This window comes from Bubalus bubalis, chromosome 20 (genome assembly GCF_019923935.1).
Source record: "Bubalus bubalis isolate 160015118507 breed Murrah chromosome 20, NDDB_SH_1, whole genome shotgun sequence".
In the NCBI taxonomy this organism is placed as follows: domain Eukaryota; kingdom Metazoa; phylum Chordata; class Mammalia; order Artiodactyla; family Bovidae; genus Bubalus; species Bubalus bubalis.
Window position 1 is genome coordinate 8,399,444 of NC_059176.1, and position 11,016 is coordinate 8,410,459.

Genomic DNA, 11,016 nt, shown 5'->3' on the forward strand with positions numbered 1-11,016 from the left:
ACATTCAGTATTCTGTAATAACCTACAAGGGGAAAAAATCTGAAAAAGAATATATAGGGATTTCCCTGGGAGTCCCATGGATAAGACCGCCTTCCAATGCAGGGGGTGCAGATTCGATCCCTGGTCAGGAAGCTAAGAACCCACATGCCTTGTGGCCAAAAAAAAAAAAAAAAAAAACAGAACATAAAACAGAAGCAATACTGTAACAAATTCAACAAAGACTTTAAAAATGATCCACATCAAAAAAAAATTTAATAATATATATAACTGAATTCCTTTGCTATATACCTGAAATTAACATAACATGGTAAATCAACTATACTTCAATTTAAAAAATTATATATGTGCAATCAGAGGGAGTTCACCAAGCAGATGAAGAGAAGGCAAAAGCATTGTAGACAGAGGGAACAGCAGGTGCAAAACGAGCTCTAAACACCATGACCTGTAGTTTCAAGCTATGACCAAGCCACCTAGATAGGCCCTCACGTGTACCTGTGACGGAGAATAGGCACAGGACCTTCTCATAGGGAATCCTCAAGGCTGTGATTCACAGCTCCAACAGGTAACCGTGGCAATGAGAAAGTGAACAGGGTAAATGATTCCTTTGAGTGTAATTCTTTAGCAGCCCAAATGAGGCTAACAAAAGAGAAATTAAACACAATGCTGGGTCAAGGCACTTTGACCCATGTGTCAACTTGGAATTTCAAATAAAATTAGAAGATCCTCTAATAATTATATAGGATGGCAAATAAGGTCTGGGGCAAGCACATGTGGCCAAAAGTGACTAATCGTGTTTTGCAAAAAAGCATTTAGGGCTGACCCTTCTCAGGATAATATTGCAGGGGAAGTCAGACAGGAGGAAAGGTTACCAGTGGTTAATGTGAAAGAGTAATCCATCCGCCACATGCCCCCACCCACTCCTCCATATTCATAGGAAACTTCCGGCCATCCATATTCATTACCGTCCGCAGAGTCTTAAAGTAGTCAATGCAAGCTTGGAAGATTTCAGTTCTAATAAAAGTGCTTCCGGGGACGAATGTTGTTGGCGTCACCCAGCAATTTCAAAATTAAACTCATAAAGGGAAATAGCAAGTGGGTGGGACTGGGACATGCTGGGACAAGTCCGATTTTCCTTAAAACTTCAAGATGTGCCTCCCTGGATTGGGTGCTGTCCGGGTGCCAATCACTGTCCTCCAGGAGGTTCCAAGCGGGGTTCTGGGCTCCAATGGCCTGGGTGGAAACACATTCCCTGGGGTGGGAGGAGGGGCAAACAAATTACACCCTAGTTCTCTGCCTCATCACTGTTCTGTAATAGGGAAGAACAAATCTGACTCCGAAGTAGATCTGTTTATTTTACACAGTAGATCTGCTTCTTTTACTCAGACTTCCTTCGAAGGAGATTCTGCAAAGAACAGAACAATTAAACTCTTGCAAGAACAGTTATTGTGTTGTGTTAGTCGCTCAATCAGTCCAATTCTTTGCGATCCCACGGACGGTAGCCCACCAGGCTCCTCTCTGTCCATGGAATTCTCCAGGCAAGAATACTGGAGTGGGTTGTCATTCCCTTCTCTAGGGTGTATTCCCAATCCAGGAATCGAACCTGAGTCTCCAGAATTGCAAGCAGATTCTTTACCATCTGAGCCACCATGCAAGCAAGAACAGTTGTTCAGTTGCTCAGTTGTGTCCAACTCTTTGCAACCCCATGGACTGTAACACACAAGGCCTCCTTGTCCTTCACCATCTCCAGAGCTTGCTCAAACTCATGTCCATTGAGTCAGTGATGCCATCCAACAATTGCATCCTCTGTCATCCCCTTCTCCTGCCTTCAGTCTTTCTCAGCATCTGGATCTTTTCTAATGAGTCAGCTCTTCACGTCAGGCGGCCAAAGTATTGGAGCTTCAGCTTCAGTATCAGTCCTTCCAGTGAATATTCAGGACTGATTTCCTTTAGGATGGACTGGTTGGATCTCCTTGCAGTCCAACGGACTCTCAAGAGTCTTCTCCAGCACCACAGTTCAAAAGCACCAATTCTTCAGCACTCAGCATTCTTTATGGTCCAACTCTCACAACCATACATGACTACTGGAAAAGCCATAGCTTGGACTATACCAACCTTTGTCAGCAAAGTACTATCTCTGCTTTTTACTATGCTGTCTAGGCTTGTCATAGGTTTCCTTCCAAGGAACAAGTGTCTTTTGATTTCATGGCTGCAGTCACAGTTAACTGCAAATATCCCCTCTGCCAGGCACCAGTGGGTTTCAGCTTTTCCTTTTTCATTGACTTAGGCTCATCAGTGAGACCCCTTCAGCTTCCCATGTCTACTGTGCGCCGACGAGCCTAACTGGGTGGCTCAACAGTAAAGAATCTGCCTGCAATGCAAAACACCCAGGTTCGATCCCTGGGTCGGGAAGATCCCCAAGAGGAAATGGTAACCCACTTCAATATTCTTGTCTGGAAAATTCCACGGACAGAGGTGCCTGGCAGGCTACAGTCCATGGGTTCATAGAGTCATACAGGACTGAGTGACTAAACACCATCACCAACAACACCTTCCTAAAAGTATCCTTATCCATATCACCTAAAATCAGGTGATTTAAAATAAGTGCTTACAAATTTTCCAAATGCTTACAAATACATAACCATCTCCCATCCTCACAAAGACCCCCCCTTAGCCAAGGCAAGTACATATTATTATTTATCAATTTCATAGAAAAAGAAATAAAAAAAAGTAAGGACTTGGCCTAAAAAGTCACACTGTAGTAGAAGAATATCAACTCAGGATTTTTGACTAGGGAGAAGGTGAGTTTCTACCTACCACATATCTCTCCCCCCTTCCCCTTCCCCCTCTCCCTCCTCCCCTCTCCCCCTCTCCCCTCCTCACCCACCCCTGCAGGAAGTTGGGGAGGTTCTTTGGAGCCATTAGTGGGGCACTAGTCCAGGTTGAATCAGGGTAAGAACCTTTAAAGCTCTTCCCCCCCTGTATTACATAAGGATCTCAAGGGCCCACTGTCTGCTCGGCTAGGATGCCTGGTCTTATGGGCAAGTAGGAGGTACTGCCCACAAGCGGGAAGTGCTCATTTCTGAATCAGAGGAAACCACCAGGGGCCGTATATTATCACCCTGCTTATTTAACTTCTATGCAGAGTACATCATGAGAAACGCTGGGCTGGAAGAAGCACAAGCTGGAATCAAGATTGCCAGGAGAAATATCAATAACCTCAGATATGCAGATGACACCACCCTTATGGCAGAAAGTGAAGAGGAACTAAAAAGCCTCTTGATGAAAGTGAAAGAGGAGAGTGAAAAAGTTGGCTTAAAGCTCAACATTGAGAAAACGAAGATCATGGCATCTGGTCCCATCACTTCATGGGAACTAGATGGGGAAACAGTGGAAACAGTGTCAGACTTTATTTTTCTGGGCTCCAAAATCACTGCAGATGGTGATTACAGCCATGAAATTAAAAGATGCTTACTCCTTGGAAGGAAAGTTATGACCAACCTAGATAGCATACTGAAAAGCAGAGACATTACTTTGCCAACAAAGGTCCTTCTAGTCAAGGCTATGGTTTTTCCAGTGGCCATGTATGGATGCGAGAGTTGGACTGTGAAGAAGGCTGAGCGCCAAAGAATTGATGTTTTTGAACTGTGGTGGAGAAGACTCTTGAGAGTCCCTTGGACTGCAAGGAGATCCAATCAGTCCATTCTGAAGGAGATCAGTCCTGGGTGTTTTTTGGAAGGAATGATGCTAAAGCTGAAACTCCAGTACTTTAGCCACCTCATGCGAAGAGTTGACTCATTGGAAAAGACTCTGATGCTGGGAGGGATAGGGCGCAGGAGGAAAAGGGGACGAGGAAGGATAAGATGGCTGGATGGCAACACTGACTCGATGGATGTGAGTTTGAGTGAACTCGATTCATGGGGTCACAAAGAGTCGGATATGACTGAGCGACTAAACTGAACTGAACTGAACTGAACCAGGGACTCTAGGACTCAATACAAGGAGGGGGGCTCTGTGGTCAGGCAGGGTTGAGGGGCTAGAAATACATATACCTTAAAGAGAAGGCAAACAAAGACATAGCTAAGCACGGTGGAGGAATGTGCTAGATGCCGCAGACTTCTTTCAAACTGCTGTTGAACAAGGCGAGGCAGGTCCCGAACAAAAACTGGCTCCCATCTCACCCACACTCCCCAGATTTAGACTGACAAGAAATCTGAGTTCACTTGACCCTGAAATGAAACTCACCCCGAGCAGTGGGCGGGAAGGTAGGCAGCTGAGACACCAGTTGCCCGGAGATCCGCAGAGGCATTGGCTGTGGCAGGTACTGAGTTGCAGACCCGGCTCGCTGACTCCCCGCGGCCGCTCGCTTCCCCGGACGCTTCAGCCGCGTCCCCAACGTGTCCTCAACCGCAATCGCTCGCTGCGCCCCGCCTGAGATTCGCGGGGATTAGAGGCGCTCCAGGCGGAAGGGTAGATTCGGAGAGGAAACGTGAGAAGAGTGAAAATATGTATCAAATCCAGTTAAACACGCGAGAGACTGAAAACACCGTGCCCAGAAGCCAAACATCGAACTCCCATTTGGACCCCGCTGCACCCCCACCAGGCACGCGGGCCTGAGGTTCTGGGAGGCACCTTGGGGCCTCAGGTGGCAAGGCCTCCAAGGGGTACCTGCGCCCACCCCCCGCAATTCCGCGGCTGGAGACAAGAATTGTCAAGGCGCGGAGAACCGATCTTGTCAAATTAGCCCGCACTTTAGAAAGAGAGAAAAAAGTCACAGTCGATAAGTTATACAGTCTGGGTGGATTTCGGAACTTGGGCCCGCGCGGCCCTCTACCCCCACCGCGCCCCACCCCCGCCCCGGGCACACTGCCCGAGGGCATCGCGAGGGGGGCGGACTCTCGCGCTGGTTCCACGCTGCCCCTGGCTATCACCCAACGCAGGGCGCCCTGGCACACGTTCGAGTTTGCAAACCGGCTCGGGGTGAGAGGACTTCTCTGGGCGGGGGGGGGGGGGGGGTCTCTGCTCCCGCTGCCTCCCAAGCAGACACTCATCAAGAAACCCCGAAACCTGGAGAGCCCGGGCGGATGCCATTACGCTAGGGGAGGGCGCACCACCCCTGCGCGGGCCAGGCGATCTCGACACCGCAGGACTAATCTTGGCGGCCTGGCCTCACTTAGTCTTTTTTTAAAAAAATGTTTGTTGTTCAGTTCTTCACCGGCCGCCACGAAGTGAAAATTCGGAGCCGAGCTGGGCTCTCTGGTCGCCGCATGAGCCTTTCGGCCTCCTCCCCAGGAGACCAGGAAACTCTTTCCTCCTCCAGACCCTTCAGCTTTCGCCGGGTCTTCGTTTCCCCCCTTGACTTCAGGATTGCAAAGGCAGAGGCTTTCCTCAGGGTCAACCCCAGGTGGCTGGAGGCACTGGCTTCTACAGCAGATTGCCACCATCCCCTTCCGGAGTCCCTACCTTCCCTCCAGCGCGGGGCGGTAGGCTGTCCTTTCTTGACTAGAGTGCCGCACTGCCCGGTGCTTCCTGCTGGTTTTGGCCTTGCTGACCCGGGCAGCGGCTTCCAACTGTCCCTGAGCGTTTTGTCTACAAGGGATGCAAGACGAATTACTGAAGTGACATAAAAATTCCGCTTTGATGTACAAATAGATTCATTAAACTGTAAGAGCTTGATTTTTTTTTCCCCCTCCAGGGGCTTGGGTTATTTTTTGTTTTGTTTTGTTTTTTAATGAGAGAATGCCAAACAGCTCAAATAATAAAGTAACCTTCTAACACAAATACAATGGAATAAAAGTGTACAGCTGACAAAGTAATTGAAAGAGTTATAATAAGCAAATAGTTGTGTATTTCAGGCAGATGACTGCAGATTGAGACACAATGTACCATGTGGTGAACAGTGCCTGTTCATCTGGACGCTGACCCTATGTCCCCATTTGCTGAGGCAATCAAAAGTCTAGACTGAGACCTTTGGTGAATAGGAGGTCTGGAAAAACTGGTCCCCTTCACCCACCCTGGAGAAAAGATGAGGTCAAAATGCAACACCTTTATTTACAAAATGGGTAAACTGAGGTCCAGAGAGGTCTTGCCCAAGGCTGGTGAAGAAGTGACTAAACCAGACTTCACCTAGTTCTCCGTGATAATGGGCACAGCACTTGAAGCTTCCCTGACCATTTGGTGGTTAAGACATTGCCTTCCAAGGCTGGAGGTGCCGATTCAGTCCCTGGTTGGGGACCTAAAATCCCACATGCCTTGTGACCAGGGGCAACAACAACAAAAATCTAAACCATAAAACAGAAGCAATATTGTAACAAATTGAATAAAGACTTTAAAAATAGTCCACATCAAAAAAAAAAAACAAAAACAACCTACAATGCCCAAGATTCTCAGCCCCATGCTACAGATGGGAAAACTGAGGCTGGGAGCGACTGAGTGACCACATCAAGCGCTCCTGCTAGGAGTGGCAGAACTGCAACACCGCAGGCAATGCTGCCTCTTCTGCTCCTGCCACAGGACTGAGGACCACTCCCAGTTGTTCCCATCTTCAGACTTGGGGTGCTGTTCCACTTTGCCGTGACTCTATTCAGATCAGTGACCCCCCTCTTCCATCGCTGTGGAATTTAAAAGTGGATTGTTTTGAACCTTTGATGAAATGCTGTGGAATTTTGTCTTATTCCTGCCTCATCTCCATAAATGAAAAACAGCTCCAGAGCAGGGCTCCTGCAAGAAGAATCTTGGTCCTATGGGGTTAAGCAGGTGTGCTGGTCCTGGCATCAAAAGCAAAGTTAGGATTCTGAATCCTCAGTTTTATTGTTTTAAGAAGTTCAAGTTCACAGCTTCCCGCATGGAAGCCTCTTCATTTTTTTGGAGCCAAGCTTAAATACATGCCTCTAAAAACTTGGCCTGCCATTATCCTTAGCTGTTAATGAAGCTTCGAAAACTTTACATTATGTTTACTGTGCACTGTGTGAATTGCAAAATAAATTAGAACCTGCTGCAAAGAAATTGAAGTTTTTCAATAAATGCAACAAAAACCAGGAGACAGCCTCTTCTTCTTAGATAATATAGCTGCTCTGATAGTTCTTTCTAAGGGGTGAAAAGGACTTTTGAAAAAGTAAAGCTTTACCTCTAAAAGCTAAAACACAACACCTAAGGGTTCATGATTTCCCCCTTGCATGGCAGTCTGAGTTGAATAATTCTGCAAAGACAAGGTAGTGAAGAACAAGGAGAGAGTACGTAAAATGTGTGAGTGAGAAAGGCATTCCTTTGCCATACAGGAACCCAAAAACACAGGCGGCATGAACCATTCATACAGTTAAAAGAAACAACAGAAAACAAAATTATACTATGGCTTAAACTCAAGTTCTAAGGCAGAGTCCAGGTAAATTTTATAATTGCTTTTGATTTTTAAAGCAACCTGTGCTAAATTCGGGAGACCAAAAATAGATTTAAAAGAAGCGCATAAACAAAACCTTGCACAAGGAGAAACAGCTGATGTTTTGCAAACCTCTAGCCTAGAAGGTACTCTTAAAATATATGCTTTAGAACATTACTACTCAGTTTCAAAAATGAAATATCTATGCTTTCTTCCTTCTCTAAATTTCAAAGCTGGGGAAAAAAGGGTTTAGACGGATTGGAAATTTGACCCTAAAAATTATTATTGTAAAATGGAGCAGGTATGTAAGCTTTTCTGAACAGAAGAAGGAAAGCTGGGGTTTCAATCAGGTAAATACAAAAAAATAACCCTCCAATTATTCACAACAATTCAATTCTTGAAATTTTGAGAGAATAAAGAGTAATCTTCAATCCAACTTCCTGAAATATTTAATTTGTTTTAAATTTAGCGTTATACCTCTCAAAACAGATGCAAAAATGATACAAATTTTAATCATCCTGGCAGTCCAATTAGACTGTTTCACCATGTCCTATTATCAAAGCTGTGAGTGCAGAAAAATAGAGAAAAGAAAGAAGAAAGAAATAAAAAGAGTGTTTTCTAAAATCCCAGCTTAGATTTGCATTAATACAGTGCCTTTCCAGAATATCTTCATACAAATGGCTGTTAACAATATAAATAACCTAATTTCCCCCAGCAAAAAAAAAAAAAAAAAATCCTATTGCATTTTCTAATCTTAAAAAATCTGGCATTTTGAAACTTTTCCTAAGAATTTAAAGCAAGAAGATGTCCGTGATGAAGAGTCTCAGAAAACGACACGTGGCTGCACAGTGACTGGTCGCTTTGAAGCCCATTTCCCGTGCTGTGCGTGCTGTGCGTGCTGTGCGTGCTGTGCGTGCTGTGCGTGCTGTGCGTGCTGTGCGTGCTGTGCGTGCTGTGCGTGCTGTGCGTGCTGTGCGTGCTGTGCGTGCTGTGCGTGCGTCAGGACACAGTTGTGTCCGGCTCTGTGCGACCCCAGGCACTGTAGGCTGCCAGGCTCCTCTGTCTACGTCTACTCCGCACCAAAAACTTCAAGTTCATGGGATTGGAGGCAGCAGAGGCCTTAAACTGGGCTTTGTGAACAGAATATAAAGAAATTACAATGTTGGCTTTCTCTCTTCCTTCTCGCCTTCCTCTCTTTTTTCCTTTGTCTTTCCTTCTTTTTTAAATCCCATTTATTTGAGAGGTGACATGGGAGAAGTCGAAAAGAACAGGATGTAAAGCCAAAAGCCTTGAAATCTTTCATGAGCTCTCAGTTCCCAGCTGAGTGGCCTCTGTCTCATTACTGAGCGTCACTGAAGACTTGGTTTCCTATACAGATGCGGATGTGGATTTGAAAAGAATACAGACAGAGGTATACAGATATAAGTATAGACTGAGGTATAGATATGGCTCTGAGTATAGATATTGGGAAAAGATAGAGACATGGAAATATGCACTTGGAGATAGAAGAGAGAAATACAGATATGAAAGGACGTTGATGTGGAAATAGATACAGATTTTTTAGAGATAATATGCTGTTAATAATAATGAGAATTATCTCTCCTACCTCACAGGCTTAATGGCGGACAGAACAAAGAATGGATGCTATTGTTTTTTGTAAATTGAAAGTGTGAGAAATATTAATTGACCGGTGCCTGGTGCTTTTTCAATGAATGTAGCAGTTCGAATACCAAGTGAGGAAGAGGATTTGAGTGGAGAGCATCATAACTGGGGTTTGCCTCGACGTTTATTTTTCTGTGTTTGTTCACACAGAAAAATAAACGCTTGTGCACATAAATGTTTGTTCACATCACATCCACTTCTCTGAGTGCTTTGCAGGTGGAGAAGAGAGTTTGCCTTACTTGACCTACTTTTTTAAAATAATAATTGGCATTATTTTTTATTGTGGACACAATTTCTTTTTTCCTTACTAAAATGGTATTGGAAGCATTAATATGACTGAACATGGACTATTGGTTTCATAAATCCCGATCACATTTTCGGAAGCAGTGATTCAAGCTTCTAAGTGTGGGGCATTTGGGGATCTGGTTCTAAAGACCCTGTTCTAAAAAAATAAAAAATAATAAAAAAAAAAGACCCTGTTCTGGCTAGAGACACAAGCACCTGATTCTGTTTCAAGTTTCCTCAGTGTACAGCTATCTTGACCCACTTTTAAGCATAATTTCTAATGATCAGATCAGTCGCCAGCATCCATTAAGTACCTTTCCTGAGCCAGACATACAGACTACATGTGGCCTCATGCCCATTAACTGCTCACCGTCTCTCTCAATGCTGGAACACTAGATCGTCTTTGATCCATTTGAGTGATGAGGAAACTGAGGCACGGAGAGCAGGCAGGAAATCCCGTAGCTGGTCAGGGGACTCTGGGCACAAGCTCAGTCCTCAGCAGCCTGTGATCTCCATGACTTTTAAGGAAATAAATACAAAGCACAAATATTGAGTGCCTTGATTTGCCTGTAGTCAGGCATAGGGAAGCCTGGCGTGCTGTAGTCCATGGGGTCTCAAAGAGTTGGACACGGCTGAGCGACTGAACAATAACAAATGAAGGCATTTCTCCAGACATGGTTAAAGACCCAGTCAGCAATCCCAAGACTTGGATATTTCACTGGCAGAGGTAACTAGGGAGGGCCTTCAGGTCAGGGTTGTTTCAGCAGCTGCATTATTCCAAGTATGAACACCCATGAGCACAGTCAAGGGGGAAACAGCTAGAGGTACCCAACTCACCTTGAAGCATCTGTGTGCAGCAGACTCATGGTGCCTGGCAGGGTGGCTACGTTACCTGTCCTGCTTTTTCTCTAACACAGGAAGAAATTGAGACCCAGAGACACTGAGTTGTCAGGGACATGCAGCAGGCAAGTGTAGAAGCCAGGATGTGGATCGTGAATTCTGACCTCAGGGCTGAGGTCAATGCTGGCACATTTTTCCAGCACAGGTGGAAGTTGGAAGGGTGGAGTAAAGTTCAGTTTTGCTTGGATTAGAGTCATGAGTAGCCTAGCAGGGAGAAATCCTGTGCTCCCCCCCAAGCTTCTTGCTCCCTGACTTCACAGGCGCCCTCACTGGGGAACAGAAATATGAATGTGCTGGCTTCCTTCCTAGTGAGTTGAAGGATGCACAGGTCTCTGTCCTGGGACATCCAGAAGCACCCACTTAAATCTACTTGATCTGCTAACGGGACAGTCCTACAGGGTCTGTCATCTGGACTTTGTGGCTCCCAGTTCTTTCTGTCCCATGGGAGCTGTATATTTTCTGAAGTCCTATGTTGGCAGTGCCTTCCTGCAGCACAAATTATTATGGACCAACTCCAAGTAGTGGTTCTCTGTCCAGCTTTTGCCTCTCTCACTGGTTACAGAAACGTGTGACCCTGTGACTTAGCTCTTTGGCCTTTGACACGGGCACAGCTTTGAATTCTCAAAGAGTAAGAAATACTGCTGATTCTCCACTAGCAGAAAGAGGCTGAGTGAAAATAAGACACCTGACGCTTTTATATTATCATTATTGGTGTGCCATGACTTTCTTGCCACCTCCAAGACCATTGGGACTCACCCAACAACACTTTGAATGTCAGCACTTGTTCCAATAAAACA

At 45.4% G+C, this 11,016-nt stretch overlaps 1 long non-coding RNA gene across 1 annotated transcript; it reads right to left on the reverse strand.

Moving 5' to 3' along the window:
* Positions 1-238: 238 nt before the first annotated feature.
* On the reverse strand, positions 239-10,289 carry LOC112580828. The gene is made up of 4 exons (XR_003105158.3): positions 10,157-10,289; positions 9,690-9,837; positions 4,243-5,586; positions 239-1,402 (listed from the first exon to the last, which is right to left on the reverse strand). It is a non-coding gene; the product is annotated as an uncharacterized LOC112580828 (long non-coding RNA).
* Positions 10,290-11,016: the final 727 nt, after the last annotated feature.